General features: G+C 38.1%; 1 protein-coding gene across 1 annotated transcript in view; it reads left to right on the top strand.

Annotated features, from left to right (window-relative positions):
- The window catches only part of LOC131154584 (uncharacterized), a 531,072-nt gene that overhangs the window by 418,426 nt on the left and 91,173 nt on the right, over positions 1 to 21,473 (top strand). The gene's annotated exons all lie outside the window — the stretch shown is intronic.

Genomic DNA, 21,473 nt, shown 5'->3' on the forward strand with positions numbered 1-21,473 from the left:
AAACACAGATATATAATGCTTGCAGCTCAGATATTTACCCTATTTAAAATTATTTTCCTTAAAAAAAATCTCCCCCCTTTTGGCATAAAAACATTTTTATTTTGCTTATAAAATTCTCTCCCTTTTGGCATCAGCAAAAGGGCTAAACTAAGTGTAAAAACAAATTAAGTATTTAAATTAAATCTTAGCTTAAAACATTTATCATTTTGCTTTTATTTTTCTTTTTGTTTCTTTCTTCTTCTACATTTTACAACGTGTGCATGTAGTATGTGTGTGTGGCCATGTGTGCATGTCAATATATGGATGCATGATGCATGAATAAATAGATGTACATATAAGTATGAAATGCATAAATGCATGATTGAATGCGTGAATGACTGCATGTGTTTGTGAATGGATGTATGAATGAATGAAGGATGCATATGTATGATGTATGTATATATTTATATATGTTTGCATGTATGGATGAGTAGGTATAGATGCATATATACATGAATATACATAGATATGGGAATGCATGAATGCATGCATATGATTGATGGATAGATGCATGAATGGTACATATGCACGTGTGTGTGTAGGCATGCATGAGTGGACGTATGTATGGATATGCACGAGTGCATGAATACATGAATGATGGTATGAATGCTATGCATGTAGGGATATAGGCATGCATGAAGGATGTATATGCATTAGGTATGTAGATATGCATGAATGAGTATGTATGAACATACATGGATGCATATGTGTATATGCATATAGATATGCATGGATGAATGGGTAAGTATCAATATGAACATGAATATGCATGAATTTATTTGTATGCATGTGTTTTTTAAAATATATTTAATAATATGTCTAAATATACATGTATATATGCATGTATACCTCCCCTGAGATTTGATAAAATGACAGTGACCTCCTCTGAGGTTTCAAAAAACTCAAAAACCTCCCCTAAGGTTTCAAAAATATCACTAACCTCCCCTAAACAAATTTGTATTTTTGTAAAATACAAGGAAAAGTTTATGTGTTTTTGATAAACTTCAAGGGAGGTCCCTAAGATTTTTAAAATTTCAGAAGAAGTCTCATGTATGTGTATATATATATATATATGTGTGAGTGTGTGTGTGTGTGTGTGTGTGTGTGCGTGTGTGTGTGTGCTTAATTTATATGTAAATAACATGTATATAAGTATGTATATGTATATATATATTTAATATATATAAATAATGTGTAAATATATATGTATGCATGTTTATATATGTATGTGTCCATATTTAATATATATATATATACAAATAATATATGTGAATGTATGTTGGTATATGTATATATAACATATTTGTATATGTATATATGTAAATAATATACGGGCAAAAGACACTAACCTCCCCTAAGCTTTGGCAAAGAGACAATGACCTCTCTTGAGGTTTCAAAAATGTCATAGACTTCTCTTGAGATTTCAAAAATATCTCAGACCTCCCTTAAGGTATGCCGAAAAGACAGCGACCTTCCCAAAAAAAATTTTTCTTTTTGCAAAATATAAGGGGGGGTTTGTGTCTTCTTGGCAAGCCTTAGGGGAGGTCATTGAAAATTTTAAAACCTCAAGGGAGGTTTCTGAAATTTTTGAAACCTCAGGAGATGTCTCAGTTTTTTTTCCAAACCTGAGGGGGGTAAGTAAATTTGTCCATAATATATTTGTATGGCTATAAATTTGCATAAAATATATGAGTATATGTATGTGTGCTTAAGTGCTAATACTCCTATTATATGGTAATATATGTTTTAGCAACTACCTTAGCATGTGTGTTGGTGTTTAATTTCTTTCTTTATTATTTTGAAAAAAGGAGAATCAAAACCCAAAAAACGAGGTTAAAAAAAATGTAAAAAGGTAAGTTGGCATGTGGTTTTATACATCTAATTATGTAGTTTTGACTCTTTAAATCTAATGTCTGTTAAATGGAATAAAGAGAAGATTTTACTCTAATGTTTTCTTTCGCTCATTCGTAGGCATGACGGGGATCATTTACTCTCAAAGATCGTATAATTGAAAGAGATTATGGTTCCAAACAATGAATTTAGATTTAATGAACCTAAGATTACAAAATTCGATGCATGTGCTAGAGATAGAAGTTATGGAGTCTCCACCAAAAGCATTTTTAAAATCCTAAAAAACAAAGAGGAGTATTTTAAAGGTTTTTCTTTATTTTAACTAGCTAATGATGATGTCATAACTTTTTAAACTCATGCATCGTGCTTTTAACTCATATACCTTTTTCAAAACCCCCTTGTTTTCACTCATTTTCTTCAAAGACTGATAATACAAACCCAGTCCCCTTGTATAAAACTTTGATTTTCAAGTTGATAATACAAACTTGATGTTTTCAAGCAACAAATTTTCCATCATCATCATGTTTTTCATAATTAGTGCTTTGATTTTACTCTTTTTGGAGCAATAGGTTGAGCTCTTTGAAACCATATCTCGGAGTACTCATTAGATAGTAATGATAATGCTGGAGGAACCAAAGGAGGTTATTGCTCCTATTTTCAACTCTTTCCTTTGAAGGTACGCATAAATGTAATTGTAGTGACCGTTTTGCAAACAATTATCCCTAGGGGTACAGTTTGGCTAACTATCACCTTCCGTAGGCAAAAAATACACTTCCAAACTCAATCACTAATTTTTCACACTTTTTAAGGATTTTCTCTATTTTTTCTATAATTTTAGAAAAAATAGGTGTCGACTTCGTGTCTTATATTTTCGTATTTCTTCTTTTTTTCTTTTCTTGCTTAGGGGTCATAATTCTCTTCATTCGCACCCCGGACAGAATCCGACATCAACTTTAGTTCATTAATGTATCCTCTCAAGCAAAGATAGGCCCTCGCTCTAACCAAGTATAGGCTCCTACTCTGACCAAGAGTTCTCAAATCCAAGGTTCTTTCATTTGGTGCCAAGTCAACCATGGACTCTTTGTAACGACCCGTGAGATTTAATTAATAAAAATAATAAAAGAAAAGGAACGGAAAGAGAGAAAAGAAGAGAATGGAATATTTAAAAAGGGTGGCAGTAAGAACTCGTCGACGAACCCATTGGTCTCATCGACGTGCATTCTGTCTTGGTTTGTCGACGAGGGCACATGTCTCGTCAATGAGGAGTTACTGAGAGGGTTGAGGCATTTTAAAACTCGTCAGCGACTTCACGGTCTCATCGACGAGTGTTCTTCATGGGATCGTCGACGAATCCACATGTCTCGCCGACGAATCCCTACCTATAAATAGTGATTCTTTTCATTTATCAACGAGAAAACGTGGCATGTACTCCCTCTCTCTCTCTCTATAGAAAATGGCGCTCACACCATCTCTCCAAGTTTCTGGCCCCGTTACTCCTCTGTTCGATGATTGAAAGCTACCACGAGACTCCTGGGAAGATTCTCTACAACATAAGTGGAGTAGAATTTCGATTTGAGAAGTTTAAGAAATATCCCAAAACCAGGGTGAGTGAGATATTTTAGGGTTTTATTATTATTTTGAAATATATGGAACATAGGAAGTATTAAATGAGTATTTTTCTAAGATTTGAGTGAGTTGGGAATTTTCGATTACATGGTCTTGTTTTTGTTCGATTTTAGGCCAAATCGCGAGGAGCAGGTAATGGGAAATACTTTATAACATATTTTCATTAATTTTAAACTGGTTTATTTTTAGGTATAAAATTCTATATATTTAGGTAAATTATTCTGAACGGTACAGGCATTGAAAATAATGTTTTTGAATATATATATATATATATATATATATTGGGAAAAATCGTGTGGCGCAAAAACAACTTTGATAATTAAATGGTTGTGGGTGTTGCTTGATTTTGACTGATGTATACTGGTGGATACTGTTTAGATTGCGAATTCTGGTTGGTTGTGGATATTGTCTGATTGTGTGTACTGTTGTAGATGCGTGATATGCTTGAGTGGTTGGTTTTGTTATTGATTTGTGTTGTGGTTCATGTAAATTGTAATATAGCGTTAACAGTGGTATAAGGAGGTCATTATACTGTACCTCATATAACTATCATATAATGTTGGCAATGGTATGAGGAGGTCGTTATATGGGTGTTTATATTGGGGGTTAAAACATTAACAGTGGTATGAGGAGTTTGTTTTACCTATTTACCATGAATAGGGTGGTTTGTGTTGTAATTTGTGTAATGATTAGTCCTGTGTAGACCGTGTAACCTGTGTGGTTGATAATCCTGTGTGGACATGTATGTTGTATGTATGATATTCTTGTGTGGACAAGTTCGGTGTGGACGTGTATGTTGTATGTATGATAGTCCTGTGTGGACATGTATTTTATATGGATTAGAGTCCTTTGTGGAAGTTGTATTCTCTGTGGATATGAACCCTATGTGGGTGTGAATGAAAACTGTACGAATTATTCTGTGTGGATTGATTATGGTTTGCATATATGTGTGGAACTCTGTGAAAAGAATGGCATTGGTTACGTGTAACTTTAATTACTTAAGTATTTATGGTAAAGTAGAATACTCCACCCAAGAGCTTGTTAAGGAAGGCAAGTGCTCTGGTAATTATTTGAGGGTACCAGGGTAAAGAGAAACCACTTGTATGGGTGGGTGACCTTCCTTATTCTCGAAGACTTTACGCGAATACATAACCCGAAGACTTACTGAGAAAGGTGAGTGCCCTGGTGTTAGCACTGGAGTAGAGGGAATCTACTTGTATGGGCGGGTAGTGTAAGAACCTGAACCGTGATATATGGAATAAATAAATAAAGAGAAGGGTAAAATAGTAAATGAGCAAGCTTCATCGACGAAGCCAGAGTTTGTCGACGAAGGCTTACTATTGTTCGGTGACTAATTGCAGGTGCTCGTCGACGAGGAGAAGCTGAGAGGTTTCGTGAATCCGGAAATCTTAGGCACGTCGACGAGGCCACCGCTTTGCCGACGAAATGTCTTAATTGGCTAGTCGATGAAGACGCCAACTCGTCGATGAGGTTGGCTGAGTCAAAGGGCTATAAATATATTTTTCCATTACTTCTTAGCTAAGAAATAAAAAATCCCCTCTCTCTCTCTCTCTCTCTAGGACTTTTTCAGGTTGTCATTTTGAGGTTTTTGACTGGCACCCGGGTTTATGTTATGTGCTATGGAGCCTAAACTCTTTTTGTATAGACCCTGGTATGGTACAGAATATATATATATATGAATGTGTATAGGGTGTATGGGAACCCCACGGGGTCGGACCCTCATTCATTGTGGAGTATCATTGATGTTTTGCATGATACCGAGACATGTTAGATTACTTATTCACCCCTAGGTTCCATTACCAGGTTCAGGGCATGATAGTTTGGTAATAGAGCTAACCAGGTTGTTAGGTCTTGTAGATTTGGTTAGGCATAACTGTGTGTACATACCAGAGTGTAGGATATTGGAAATGGGTAGAGTAGGTCGAGGGTTGTTTTGTTGCTAGACAAGGACTCATTGGCGGTGTTTTGTGTTTTTCTTGGAATGATGATTTCAGTAAAATCATGGCAAACCATTGATGGTATTCGTGTCAGTGTGATAGGATAGACCTAGACCCGTGAGGTGGTAGTTAACATGATTAGGGGTAAATGATTATGTTAACTGTATGTGAAGTAGGAGTACTAATAGATTCCTATAGTTTTTCAGAATGGAGCCCAAGGACAACAACCTAGGAAGTGGCTCCGAGGAGACTGCGAGCGATGAGTCTCCTTCCTTGCCTCGAGGGTTGACAAGACAGGTCATGCGGGAGATCGGGCGGAGTGTTAGGAGACACGAACGTTCTTCTACTGTTGCGGGGTGCACCATTGAGAGGTTCACATGCATGCACCCTCTAACATTCTCAAGAGGACACGACCCGATGATAGCTGAGGACTGGGTTGAGAATACCGAGAGGATTCTAGAGGTTTTACACTACACAGATAAGCAAAGGGTCCTCTATGCTACCTTCCAGCTATCTGGGGAGGTAGGGCGATAATGGACTGCGGTGAGTTTGCTGGAGAAGTAGAGAGCCGATCCTATGGAGATGACATGGAGCCGTTTCAAGGAAACGTTCTTCGAAAGATACTTCTCGGCTTCCACACGTGACGCTAAGGTAGATGAGTTTTCTACTTTGACTTAGGGATTTGACGGTGCAGAGGTATGTTGCTCGCTATAAAAAGCTATCTCGTTTCGCACCGTGTTTGATCTCGAATGAGTACGACAAGACTCGGAGATTTGAGAAGGGCCTGAGGAAAGACATCCGCAAGTTAGTGGGAATGTTACAAATCCATGAGTTTTTGGTTTTGGTGGATAAGGCCACTGTGATCGAGACCGGCATCTGGGAGGATGAGGTGGATCAGGAACCAAAGAAGAGGCTAGTACCTTCTGGTTCTAAGTCGGGATCTCGCCAAGGATTATGGAAGAAGAGGAACAGGGGCTTGAGTTACCACCAGAATACCGAGCATCAGAGTTCTCAGGTGAGTCAGTCAAGTGATCGTTGTACCAGGTGCCACAGATGGCATAGCGGTGAATGCCAGCCATTTGGGGGTAACTGCTACAACTGTGGCCAGTTAGGTCACATGGCTCGGGATTGTCATGCACCAAAAAGGGGTACGCCCTCTTCAAATCAGAATCGGGGAATGTGGTGATAGGTACTATGATGTTACTTTTAAATAGAGCTGTGGTTTTATTTGATTCGGATGCGACCCACTCCTTTATATCTACTAATTTTGTAAAACTATGTGGGGTTGGAGACCCAAGTCATGAAAGAAAGATTTTCTGTAGCTACACCATGTGGGAGTGCATCATTCTGTAGGAGGAAGTTAGAAGACTGCTCAGTAGTAATTCAAGAAAAGTTGCTACTGGTGAATTTGGTGGTTTATAATATGTCAGGGTTTGATGTCATACTAGGGATGGATTGGTTATTCTCTAGTTATGTTGTGATTGACTGTCGTAGAAGGGTGGTAGTATTCATACCTCCTGGGGAGCAGAAGTACGAGTTTATAGGATCGTGTGTGTGTTCGACGCCACAGGTTCTATCAGCACTACAGGCGAGGTGGTTACTTTTGGATGGATGTGAGGGGTACGTGGCCTACGTGAGGGAACCACCGCGGGATAAGCTGAGGCTCAAGGATATTTGGGTAGTTAGCGAGTTCTCAGATGTGTTTCCAGATGATTTACCTAGTTTACCTCCAGATCGTTAGGTGGAGTTCGTGATAGAGTTGCTGCCTGGCAAGGTACCGATCTCTAAAGCTATGTACCAAATGACTCTAGTAGAACTTCAAGAGTTGAAGGAGTGATTGCAGGAATTACTGGACAGGTGCTTCATTCGACCTAGTGTTTTGCCCTAGGGAGCTCCAGTGTTGTTTGTGAAAAAAAAGGACGGGTCGATGCGCATGTGCATTGATTACCATGAGATCAATAAGGTGACTGTGAAGAATCGTTACCCGTTACCTCGTATCGATGATCTCTTTGACTAGCTACAGTGGATGCAGGTCTTTTCGAAAATCGACCTACGGTTAGGGTATCATCAGGTGAGGGTTAGATCTGAGGATGTGGCGAAGACTACTTTCTGAACCAGATATGGCCACTACGATTTCTTAGTCATGCCTTTTGGGTTGACGAATGCTTTAGCAGTGTTCATGGATCTTATAAACAGAGTTTTCCATGAGTACCTGGAGCAGTTTGTAGTGGTATTTATCGATGATATTCTGGTACACTTAAGGAGTTCAAAAGAGCATGGAAACCATCTTAGGTTAGTGCTACAGATTCTACGGGAGAATAAGTTGCATACTAAGCTGAAGAAGTGTGAGTTTTGGTTGAATCAAGTCGCACTTTTAGGCCATGTGGTGTCTAAGGACGGTATCTCAATTGATCCTAGCAAGATTGAAGTTGTGGTCGACTGAGTGAGGCCGAAGAATGTGTAGGAGGTTCGGAGTTTTCTGGGACTTGGGGGTTATTATCGTCGATTCGTAGAGGGGTTTTCTAAGTTTTCTGGGCCTCTAACTCGATTGACTAGGAAGGGGGTGAAGTTTGAGTGGACAATTGATTGCGATTAGTGCATTGAGGAGTTGTAGCACCGGCTGGTTACTACTACGGTTTTGACCATTCCTTCTGGGGATGGTGGTTTGTGATTTATAGCGACGCGTCTCTGAAGGGTTTGGGATGTGTGCTCATGCAGCAGGGTAAGGTAATAGTGTATGCTTCTCGGCAACTTAAGGAATACAAGAAGAATTACCCTACGCATGATTTGGAATTGGCTGCTGTTGTTTATGCACTGAAGATCTGGCAACACTACTTGTATGGTGTGCAGTGCGAGATTTTCATTGATCACAAAAGCCTTAGGTACCTTTTCACGCAGAAGGAGTTGAACATGAGGCAAATACGGTAGCCTACTCAAAGGATAGCTAACCTTCATCGGTAAAAAGTGAGCAGATTTTTTCAACCTATCCACGATCACCCAGATAACATTCTGCCGGGGTACCGGTGCCCATTATGTCAGATCGAAACTCGAGGTTTATCTCTCGTTTTCGGAAGAGCTTGCGGGAAGCACTGGGGACAAAGCTTACTTTCCGTACAGTGTTCCACCCCAAGACTGATGGACAGTCGAAGAGAACAATACAGATCTTAGAGGATATGTTATGGGCTTGTGTGTTAGACTTCGGTGGTAGCTGGATATAGTTTATGCCACTAGTAGAATTTCTATAACAATAGCTTCCAGGCTAGTATCGGGATGGCGCCGTTCGAGGCTCTATATGGTCGGAGGTGTCGATCTCCTCTATATTGGGATGAGGTTGGTGAACGTCAAGTGTTAGGACTTGAACTCCTGCAGTAGGCATCGGAGAAGGTGGGTTTGATCTAGGATATGATTAAATTAGCTCAGAGTCGGCAGAAGAGTTACGCGGATGGAATAAATAAAGAGAAGGGTAAAATAGTAAATGAGCAGGCTTTGTTGACGAAGCTAGAGTTCATCAAGAAAGGCCTACTAATGTTTGGCGACGAACTGCAGGTGCTCGTCGATGAGGAGAAGTCGGGAGGATTCGGGAAATCCGAGAATCTCAAGCTCGTCGATGAGGCCACCGCTTCGTCGACAAACTGTCTTAATTGGCTCGTCGACGAAGACACCAACTTGTCAACGAGGTTGGCCGAGTCAAAGGGCTATAAATATTTTTTTCCATTACTTCTCAGCTAATAAAAAAAAAATTTCTCTCTCTCTCTCTCTCTCTCTCTCTACGAACTCAAACTCCACTTTCTCTCTCTAGATTTCTTCGTCGTACATTGCTGGAATCGTCAATCCGACGTTACCACGAGGATCAGGGAAGGATTTTCTTCAAGATTTGTGGTACGGATCTTCATTCCAAGCATTTTCAGGTTTTGGCTCAAAATCGAGGTAAGACTCGATTTTCAATTATGTGTTCGGTAGTTATGTAGGGAATAAAATTGTGAGTATGTTCTATACTATGGTTCATAGGTCGTGTTTGGATTTTCGGGGAAAGGTAAGGGGATTCTGTTTATGTCTGTTATTTTCGAAATCATACTCAATGGAACTATGATTCATGGTCTTGTGTGTGTTTTGGTTACTCATTTGGAAAAATCTAACAGGTAAAATTATGGGTTTTTCATGTTAGAATTTTGGGAGAAAAAAAGGGCATTAGGTTGCACCCCTGGTTTCGTTAGAAAATCGTGAATATATTGTGATATATGTTATGTTATAGGGATGCGTGCATTGACATATTTAAACTGTATATTTTTGGAAAATCATGATTTTAGATTACCAAATGGATGTGGTCTGTTTAGTTATATGAACATGCATGGTTGTGTTTTGTTGAAATGCAATAGGAACGGGGTTTTGAATTGTTCCAGGTTATGAACAAGTGTCCGGCTCTATATCCGAGGGTGTGAAATATCGCCTGCCATGTTTGGCAAGAGTGTCCAGCTATATATCCGAGGGCGTGAGCCTTACTGGCTGATCGGCGAAGGGTGTGGATCCACTAGTTGTACCAGTACGATGCCATGGGAGCCTGGGCCTACGCCATGTGTTGGAGACACCGTGTAATGCGGGCCGGTTTCGGGCCAAAGGGTGTGATGACACCGGGTTACTTGATCATGTGTGTGTGCGTGATATGCACTGTAGTGGAACTGTTTTGTGAAAATACTGGAATTGCATTAAACTGTGTATGTTTTACATCATGATAACACTCATATGCCACACACTGATATAACTTGGATTTGCCTTACTGAGAGATGTCTCACCCCTATCGTACGTACATGTTTTTCAGGTCTTTCGAGTAACCAGAACTAGCGTCCTTGTGTTGGGAGCGTAGTAGTCGGTGTACTGCGAGAAGTACTTGTGTAAGTACTAGGACTTTATCGGGTTGCCATTTTGAGATTTTTGACTGGCACCCGGGTTTATGTTATGTATTATGGAGCCTAGACTCCTTTTGTATGGAATCTGGTATGGTACATAATATGTATAGAAAGATCATTTTCCCCTGTGTATATGTATTGTTTATGAACATGTATAAGGTGTACGAGAACCCCACGGGGTCGAACCCTCATTCATTGTGGAGCATCATTGATGTTTGGTATGATAAAGGGACAGGTTAGATTACTAATTCAACCCTAGGTCCCATTACCGGGTTCGGGGCGTGACAAGACTTCTCTATTCTCGAGAATTATCAGTAGAAATAATTATGCATGTGTGTATGTGATTGGGTGATAGAGAAGTTGACAATGGTGTGATTATGAATGCGTTTTCTTGGCTGCTATTGATAGTGAGATACAATTGTATGTATATTTTGTAATTATATATTAAACACTTCACCTACACACTGTCGTAACTTTTTTCTTCCTTACTGAGAGGTGTCTCACCCCGGCGAATATTTAATCTTTTCAGGTCTTCCAAGTGATCGAGCTTAGATAGCTCAAGAGCGGGGTTAGTTTTTTTGAGTGGATACCAGAACGGTTATGTGTTTAGTTTTATTTTTAATATATTTTGTATTGGTTATGTAATATGAAGAATGTGATTGTACTTTATGGGTTTGCTTATGTAAGTATAGAACTCTAGTATTTTGTTTGAGGTTATTTAATTAATTCCGTTGCGTGAATGGTATCAGAGGCGTATGATTGGTCTCATGACACTCCAGGCCCCACATGGCAGGTCAGGGGCATTACAGTTGGTATCAGAGCATAACGGTCTTACAGACTTTAGGAGGATTAATACTAGAGTATAGGTTTGAGTTGAATAAGGTTAGGAATGGGTAGATTAAGGTATTGACAGGAGTTTGAGTTTGTTTCGTGGCCTAGAGGTAGAAATCCCTTAGTGGACTTCTGTCATTTTCTGAATCACTCGACGGTTTTAGAAAACTAGGGTAAATCCATCGACGGTGATATTTCCAAGCAGAGAAACTAGAACTTGGAATTTGAATTTGAAGGTTAAGATGATTGCCGATAATTGGATGTTGGATATTTAATTGAGGATTTGGATATTAAATTAGTTTCATGTTTTATGATTATGATGGATATATTAAGGTGTTGAGATTCTAATTTTTCCCCTGTTTTATATATATATATATATTCATGGATGGATCCTAGAGGCAAAAGTGTTGATGAAGGAAGAGGAAGCGAGTTGGGAGCTTCCAGCGGGGATGAGATTGATACCTCTCGTTTATTGCGAGGAATAGCTCGTCAAGTTAGGTAAGAGATGGGACAAGACTTCAGGGGATCAAGCTACCCACCAAATGTATCAGGGCTGTACAATTGATCAATTCACCCGTATGAAACCCTCATATTTTGAGGGTGGTACTAACCTGATTAAGGCTGAGATGTGGATGCAAGAGATGGAGAAGATACTAGCAGTGTTGAATAGCACCGAGGAGCAGAAGGTTCTTTTCGCCACCTTTAAAATGGTAGGAGAAGCTGAACGGTGGTGGCATGCGTAGAAGCTGTTGGAGGAACAATGAGCAGTACCTATAGCAATGACCTGGGGTCGTTTCAAGCAGGTATTCTACGACATATATTTTCCTGCCACCACTAGAAATCTAAAATCGGAAGAATTTCTTAACCTAACTCAGGGGCATCTCACTATTCCGCAGTATGCTGCTAAATTTCTGGAACTTTCTCGATTTGCACCTTCCATGATTCCAGATTAATATCAAAAGGCAAGGTGGTTTGAAAGGGGTCAAAATCAGAGGATTCATGAGCATATGACATGTTTGCAGATTCAAGATTTCACATAATTGGTGGAAAAAGCCACCGTGGCAGAGTCAAGTCTGTAGAGGGGTGCAGAGGCGTCAAATCGAAGAAGGAGACCTGTGTCTCCCCACTCCCAAGCAAATGTCAGACAAGGATCGTGGAGGGGAGACAGAGATGTTGAGGTTAGGGGTTGGAAAGGAATGATCGAGGACGACAGGGCAATTCGTCACGCCCCCACTACCCTAGATGTAACCAACGACATTGGGGAGAATGCCGGAGTAGGGGTGTCGTGTGATATAGATGCGGAAAATATGGTCACATAGCCCTAGAATGTCCAGAACCATCGAACAATGCACCTACTCTGAATCAGAAGCAGAAAAACAACCCGGTGCCTTGCGGTGGCGTTGCCCCGGCACGTGTTTATATGTTGGGTACACCTGAGGGGGACAACACTAAAGGCGCAGGTATTATGTTTATGTTAGCATGAGTATTGATTTTGTTTTATTTTACATGTTTTCGGTGTTGCATATATTTGAGCTGATTGAAATGTACGAATGTGTTTAGTTAGCTTTTTAGTTGTGAAAATTGGTGATTAATGAATTTCGAAGACGAAATTTTATGAAGGGGGGAGGGGAGAATGTAACGACCCAACAACTTTAATTAATAAAAATAATAAAAGAAAAGGAATGGAAAGAGAGAAGGGAAGAGAATGGAATATTTAAAAAGGGTGGCAACGAGAACTCTTCAACGAACCCACTAGTGTCGTTGACGAGCGCTCTGTCTTGGTTCGTCGATAAGGGCACATGTCTCATCTACGAGGAGTTACCAAGAGGGTTGAGGTATTCTAAAACTCGTCAACGAACTCACGGTCATGACGGTGAGTGTTCTTCATGGTATTGTCGACGAATCCACATGTCTCGTCGACGAATCCCTGCCTATAAATAATGATTCTTTTCATTTTTCATCGAGAAAACGTTGCATGTACTCTCTCTCTCTCTCTCTCTCTAGAAAATGGCCCTCTCACCTTCTCTCAAGGTTTCTACCCTCATTTCTCCTCGGTTCGACGATCGGAAGCTACCACGAGACTCCTGGGAAGATTTTTTGCAACATATGTGAAGCATAATTTCGATTTGAGATGTTTGGGAAACATCCCAAAACTAGGGTAAGTGAGATATTTTAGGGTTTTATTATTATTTTGAAATATATGAAACATAGGAAGTACTAAATGAGTATTTTTTTTAAGATTTGAGTCAGTTGGGAAATTTGGATTCCAAGGTCTCGTTTTTGTTCGATTTTAGGCTAAATTCCAAGGAGCAGATAAGAGGAAATACTTTATAACATATTTTTATTAATTTTAAACGAATTAATTTTTGGATATAAAATTCTATATATTTAGGTAAATTATTCTGAACGATGCAGACATTGAAAATACTATTTTTCATTATATATTGTCACGACGGCCCAAAGCGCATGTGCCCCGGGGTCGGCGAAATAAAAATGTGGTTTAATATTTTTAAGAAAAATAGGAATATTGGAGTCGCCACTAACCTTTTAGTGTGGTTAGAACACATGATTACTACCCCGTTAAGGGTAGATTGGGTCTACGTTACCAGATCTAGGGTCGAAAGTTCGGTTACGCGAGGGGAAGGTAGGAGCACCCCCTACGCTCCCGTTCTTATAAACGATACGTAATTAATTTGGAATTATCCCTAAGTTAATCTAATAAGTCTTTCAAATTACTCCTCTATTAGTGGATTGACAAATATACATGTAGTATGAATAAATAAATAAATAATACAAGAATATACGTAATATATAAATATATACATATTCCCTCAAAACTAAGGGTACATAAAGCCCGAAAGCTTATACCCTTACATTAAAATCATAGGGAAAAAATCGAAAATAATTTACAAAATACACTCCCAAATTTTGGAAATCTTCTAGTGTTTTTCTATGTATTAAAATACTAGTTTGGAGGTTTTTGAAAAAAAAAAAACGATTTTCAAGTTTCAAAATATCTTTCTTGGCTTTTTCTACTTATCTGATTTTTATATTTTTTTCACATTTTTGCTGAATTTTGAAATAACAACAAATCAAAAATATTTTTTAGAATTTTCTCCTAATTTTCTACTTTTTATAATTTTTCATATTTTACCGAAATTTCAAATAGCTAAATAAAAATATACTACTAATACTATAAATCATAACACGTAAAAATTATATATTATAATAGTCGAAAGCTCAATGTTAAACCATAAGTGTTAATAATCAATCTAACTTTAATAATATAATCTAGTATGTAAGTAATCAAACCCTAGAAATACTTACTAGATATTATGTACAACCTACACCTTATAAAATGAATATTACTATTTTAATAAATATAATCGCAACCCTAATATTAGGTACATGACTTAAATATTATACTCAGATAACTACAACCGATATTACTGCGTTTAAACACTAAAACATAAACCATAACTCTTAAAACTCCTATATCAATATTATTAATACAACAAGAATTTAAATTTTAACTATTAAAAAGAATTTTTACAATAAAATTTCTACAACCACATTTAATATTTAGAAATAAATAAGTAAATAAATAAACATGAAAAAATATCATACACTAACTATTTAATATATACAATCAAGAGCTTAATCCTGCATATTAAAGAAAACACACAACCAACAAAAATCTTACAAATGTTAATCATTTAGTTCATACACGTATACAATCAAAATTTAAACTTTAAATGTTAAAACCGAAGCCAACAAAGCCTACTATAAAAACGATATACAACACAGTAAACACACAAAAGAAATAAAATACGGATGAGTACAGGCAAGTGGGTGCGTGCGTGTACAGGGGTGTGTGCGTGTGTGTGTGGGTTCTGCAGGATATATACACAGATGCATAAGTAAAATAAAAAAACTTAAACTTTATGTAATAAAACACAAGCTAAACCAATATATATATATATATATATATGTATATATTTGTGTGTGCGTGCATGTATATACAGCAGAGAGACTTACCACAGGCCGTCGAAGTTGCAGAGGGTGGAGACTAGTATGGCTGTCAGAGCAGGGAGTAGGTAGCCTTGGGTGTTGCTGCGGGGGAGACTGGTTCGTGGCTAGCCGGAGCAGCTGCTGGGTCTGGGACTACAGGAAGCGATGGGCGGTACTACTACTGCTGCAGGCGGTCGTGATAGGTGGACGAAGGCCAGGGCTCGGGTGGCTGGCGGCTGGAGGTTGCGGGCCTGCTGGTGCATGGCTGGGGCAGAGGAGGTCTTGCGGCGGCGCTGAACTGATGGAGGGTTGCCTTGGCTGCCTGTGCTGGAGCCCCTGTGGAGTAGGAAGGAGCTGTTGTCTGCTATGTGGAGGAGCCTGCAGAGGAGTAAGAGGGACCGAGGGAGATGGGAGGCTGAGGGCAGAAACAGAGAGTTGCCAGAGCGTTGGCCGTGGGTCTATGTGAAGGAGATGGCAGCGAGCGTGAGAGAGAGGGGATGTTGTTGGAGAACTGGGCTGGTGGTCGGAGACGGAGGGATTTGGCAGGAAGAAGAAGAAGAAGAAGAAGAAATTTTTTTTCTTTTCTCTTTTCTTTGGCTGTGCTGCGCCCCTGGCCTGCGCCCTGCGCCCCCCCTCATTCTGTATGTGATCATGCCTTTTTAAAGGCAAAACTAAAACCTAATCCTAATTCTCCAAATAATAATAATAATAATAATACTAATAATAATACTAATAATACCAATGAAATAATAATAATAATATAATAAAACAAGAATAATAATGATAGCAAAAATAATAATAATAATAATAATAATAATAATAATAATAATAATAATAATAATAATAATGATAATAGCAAAATAATAGTAAGGTACTAATAAATACGAGAAAATAATAATAGTAATAATAGTAATAATAATAATAATAGTGAAAATAATAAAAAATAATTATATAAACAACAACAACAACAATAATAATAATAATAATAATAATAAAGTATCAATACTGATAATAATAGTGATAATAAAATAATAATAATAATAAGGTAATAATAATAATAATAATGAAAATAATAAGAGGGGACCCCTTGTTCTATTTGTCTAGGGCAAAAATAGGGTGTCTACAGCTGCCCCTCTTTGGAGGCTTGGTTGCTTCAATGTAATGGTAGGAACTCTCCTACGTTTTTGTAGTAATAAGCCTGTAAAGATAAAAGACACCTATTTTTGCCAAGTCATTCAACTCCCTATGGCTTTTCAGGTTAATCAAGGATTGTTTATTTCTGCCAACCAAGGACGATTTGTATTGAATGTAAGAATTCATGTTGAGGTACACAGGGATGACTTGCTGCGAATGTAAGAATCCAAGTCGTAGGGATACAATGATTCGAGCCATGGGACACAATGATGGCTTGCTTCGAATGTAAGAATCCGAGTCGTAGCGAATACGGTGATCCGAGCCATGGAACACAATGATGACTTGCTTGGAATATAAGAATCCGAGCCGTAGGGATATGGTGATCCGAGCCATAGGACACAATGATGACTTGCTTCGAATGTAAGAATCCGAACCGTAGGGATACGATGATTTGAGTCATGGGACACAATGATGGCTTGCTTCGAATGTAAGAATCCGAGCTATGAGACACAATGATTGCTTGCTTCGAATGTAAGAATCTGTGCTATAGGGATACGATGATCCGAGCCATGGGACACAATGATGGCTTGCTTCAAATGTAAGAATCCGAGCCATAGGGATACGGTGATCCAAGCCATGGGACACAATGATGTCTTGCTTCGAATGTAAGAATCCCAGTCGTAGGGATACGATGATCCGAGCAATAGGACACAATGATGGCTTGCTTCGAATGTAAGAATCTGAGCCATAGGGATACGGTGATCCGAGCCATGGGACACAATGATGGCTTGCTTCGAATGTAAGAATTTGAGTGGTAGGGACACGATGATCCGAGCCATAGGACACAATGATGGCTTGCTTCGAATGTAAGAATCCGAGTCGTAGGGATACGATGATCCGAGCCATGGGACACAATGATGACTTGTTTCGAATGTAAGAATCCGAGCCACAGGGACACAATGATCCGAGCCATGGGACACAATGATGACTTGCTTCGAATGTAAGAATCCAAGTCGTAGCGGATACGACGATCCGAGCCATAGGACATAATGATGGCTTGCTTCAAATGTAAGAATCCGAGCTGTAGGGATACGGTGATCCAAGCCATGGGACACAATGATGGCTTGCTTTGAATGTAAGAATCCGAGCTGTCGCGGATACGATGATCCGAGATGTGACACAATGATGGCTTGCTTCAAATGTAAGAATCTGAGCCGTAGCGGATACGATGATCCGAGTCATGGGACACAATGATGGCTTGCTGCGAATGTAAGAATCCGAGTCATAGTGGATATGATGATCCGAGCCACCTCAACCAGTAACAAGGTGTGAAAGCAAAATTTGGAAAATGTTACTCTATTTGGAAAATGCACTTGGGGTAAGGTTTTGATGTCAATGCATGAATCCCTTTGTCTTTAGGATCTGTTGCCCCTATTTCAAAATAAATCAATGTGTGTCTGGGGTCAGCTGCCCCAGTTTTCAAGTAAATCAATGTGTGCTTGGAGTCAGCAACCCCAGCTCAGATATTAACACAGCAGGAATCTCTTAATCAAAGATGTCAAATGATCATTTGAAAGCTTATTCAACAAGACCAGTGTGAAGGGTATTCAATTGCTGCTTGTGATGCTATAATGCAATGATATGCCGCTATATATATGCATGTTGCTAACTTATGATGCTAAAATGCAGTGATATGTTGCTATTGATATGCATGTTGCTAACTTGTGATTATATGTATGCATTTTTTCATTTTTTATTTTTTTTATATTTTTATATTTTATTTTTTTGTGCAATGCATGAAATGTATAATGATGCATGAAATGTATAGTAATGCGTGAAATGTAAAGTGATGCATGAAATACATGACAATGTATGATATGTAGGGTAATGCATAAAATGCATGGCAATGTATGAAAAGCAAGGCAACGCAGGTAATGCATGAAATATAGGGTAATGCATGAAATGTAGGTAATGCATGAAATGTATGGCAATGCATAAGATGTAGGTAATGTATGACAATGCATGAATCTTTTCTCCCAACATGCTTGTGATCAACAACCTCGTCCTTTATCTCGACCATGTTTTCGAATTTCTGCATGAAACTTGTCGCATTTGAATGGATCTATAACTGATCTTGGCTCAATCTTCTTGATTCATCGGTCATGGGTGTGATTGACTTGGCTTAAATGAAAATCACAAAATCTGCCCCAGTTGAATGGATCTATAGTTGATCCTGTCTGTCTTACATTTTCTCCACAAGGACGTTCTTTAGATTGCATCCTTAATGTTTCAAAATCTCTTTGAAATTTAAATGAATAAGCATGCAATCAGATAACTCAATATCAATGAGAATATGGATGGAATGCACAAACTCGCTTGTCTTTGCTTGATTTTCTGTGCTTGTTAAATATAAGACATATTTTACTAGTACTTTGACACTATTGTAACTTTGTTAGCTTAGGGAATCATATCAATGGGCAAACCCTTTTCTTCAGTTTTTTTTTTTTTAAGCCTCATAACCATAACTCCTCCACTGTATCACCACTTAGAGTTTTTTTCTTACTTATTTCAAGATTATTTCAAACTCCCTGTCTTGAATTATAACTAGTATCTCATTAGCTAATCTGATCAATATTCCGATCTCAAGGTGGACTTAAAGACACGGGACGAAATGTAAGTTTAGGATTTAAGTTTCACCAAGAATCAGGAAACTAAGGCTCAAAATTCCCATCTCATAATAAAAATTTTAGCTCCAATTTGTGGTGTCATATTCGCAGAGTTTTGACCAAAACTTGTTATTTGAACAAGCTGCCTATGTACCTTTTCAGGATCAGGTCATTACGTAGTTTAGACTCAACATTGAGTCTGACAAATCATTTAAGACAATAATGTATACCAATCTGGTCAAGACTTTCATTTGAACCGTAATGTAGGCTAAGGATATGGGTTAAAGAAATAAAGATTTAAATAAGATTCAAAATTTATCAATCTTATCACATGTATTCGTTAGTCAAATATCACATATGAATCATGTCCCTCATTTTTCTTTTTTCTTTTTTCTTCATTTTCTTCTTTTTGCTCATTCTTTTTTCTCATTTTTTTCATCATCTTCTTCTTCTTTTACTGCAACTTTCACTTTTCCTTTTATGAAGGAATCTTAACTTCATTTTCATTTGAACTTCATTTGGGACTGATCTTTTTTAAAATTGCCCTAGTGTGGGGCATGATCCTTTGACAGGTTAATTAAGACTTGAATTGTTCAGACTCAAAAAGGGCTTGCAAGGGATTTATTCTTTGACTTTCTTTTGGGTAGCAGAAAAATGGTCTGCCATCATTTTGGTAGTAATCATTGCCTTAAATGACTTGTCAAACACTAGGAGACCCAAACCCGGGTTGAATTTTTAGTGAGTTGACTTTTAAGAAAAAACTTGTTTAACATTCAAGCTCAACTTGGTTAACAAATGGTAAATCATTGTTTGGTTCTTTATAGGAAAACTGGTCGATCAAAGATAGCCACTTCTCATTTGATCAAAATATAATCATCATACATTTAAGACACCAATCATAACTTAGATAAAAAGGTAAGAGGTTTTTTATCAATTTAATCAAATAAAAGTAGGACCAAGCTTGATAAGTCATTTCTGTATATTTCTCCTACGACTCTTCATCATTTTGAAACCCACATCCCACCAAGCTCCTTGACAACATCTTGAAGTGGTGTTCTTTACTTCATCTTGGAGGTTTTTCCTTCATCTACTTTTTTTTTTTTTTGCACGAGAAATAATTATGCAGCTATGACATCAACTTGCTAAATAAAAAAGCCACCCACACCAAATAGATTGTTTTATCATGTTTCAATGCTATCAAAGGGAAAATTCATACCAGTATTCAAAAGTCGTATAACGTTGATTTCCCAGCCTAGATGATTGTCTTTCTCTTCGACTGCCCCAATTTCATCAACCCATGTTTTGATCTCAATATGGTCTTTAAGACTCGGGACGAAACGTAGGCCTAAGGATATAGGCTTTCAGAATAAAAGGGAAACTAAGGTTAAAAAATACCACCCCAAATGATGTTTTATGTTCCCAGTTCGAGTTGAGGTACTTTACAAGATGTTGACCGAACCTGTTATTTAAACAAGCTACCTACGTACCTTTTCAGGATCAGGTCATTACGTAATTTAGACTCAACATTGAGTTTGATAAATCATTAGAGACAACAATGTATACCAATTTGGTCAGGACTTTCATTTTGACCGTAATGTAGGCTAAGGGTATAGGTTAAAGAAGAAAGGAGTTACATAAGGCTTAAAATCATTAATTTCATCAAGGGTAATTTGGTCAAAGATCACATATGTAGCATATCCTTTATTTTTCTTTCCTCTTCCTTTTCTTCTGCTTTTTCTCTTTCCTTTTGTTTCTTTCATTTTTATCTTATTTTTCTTCTTTTGTTGCAACTTTCACCTTTTCTTTTATAAAGGAATCTTGATTTCATTTTCATTTGAACTTCAATTGGGACTAATCTTTAAAAAAAAAACTGCCCCAGTGTGGGGTGTGATCCTTTAATTGGTTAATCAAAGAATGAATTTTTCAGACTCGAAAGGGTTGTCAAAGGATTTCTTCTTTGACTCTCTTTTAGGTAGCAGAAAAATGGTTTGTCATCCTTTTGGTAATGATTATTGTCTCAAATGATTCGCCAAACGCTAAGGGACCAAAATCCAGGTTAGATTTATGGTGACCTAATTTTTAAGAAAAAACTAGTTTAACATTCATGCTCAATTTGGTTAACAAATGGTAAATCATTGTCTGAGTTCTTTTAGGGATAACTGGTCGGCCAAAGAGGGACATCCATCATTTGACCAAAACATGAGTGATGAATTGACAGGAAATTATCAGAACAGCACACCCGCTTCGTTGAATTCCTTAGAAAGTAAGATACTTCTTCATAACATTTAAGTTTGATAATTGTTTCATCCTTCTCTACTTTCGCCTCTTGGGTTAAATTTTCAAAAGTTAATAGCTCTTTCTGGCTTGTGAATACTAGCAATATTACTTTCCCTATTCCCGCATGAAACATAAGCAAACAAAATTTGGCAACTGGACTCATGATGCAAGTAACG

The sequence above is a fragment of the Malania oleifera genome, chromosome 4 (assembly GCF_029873635.1).
Source record: "Malania oleifera isolate guangnan ecotype guangnan chromosome 4, ASM2987363v1, whole genome shotgun sequence".
Taxonomy (NCBI): domain Eukaryota; kingdom Viridiplantae; phylum Streptophyta; class Magnoliopsida; order Santalales; family Ximeniaceae; genus Malania; species Malania oleifera.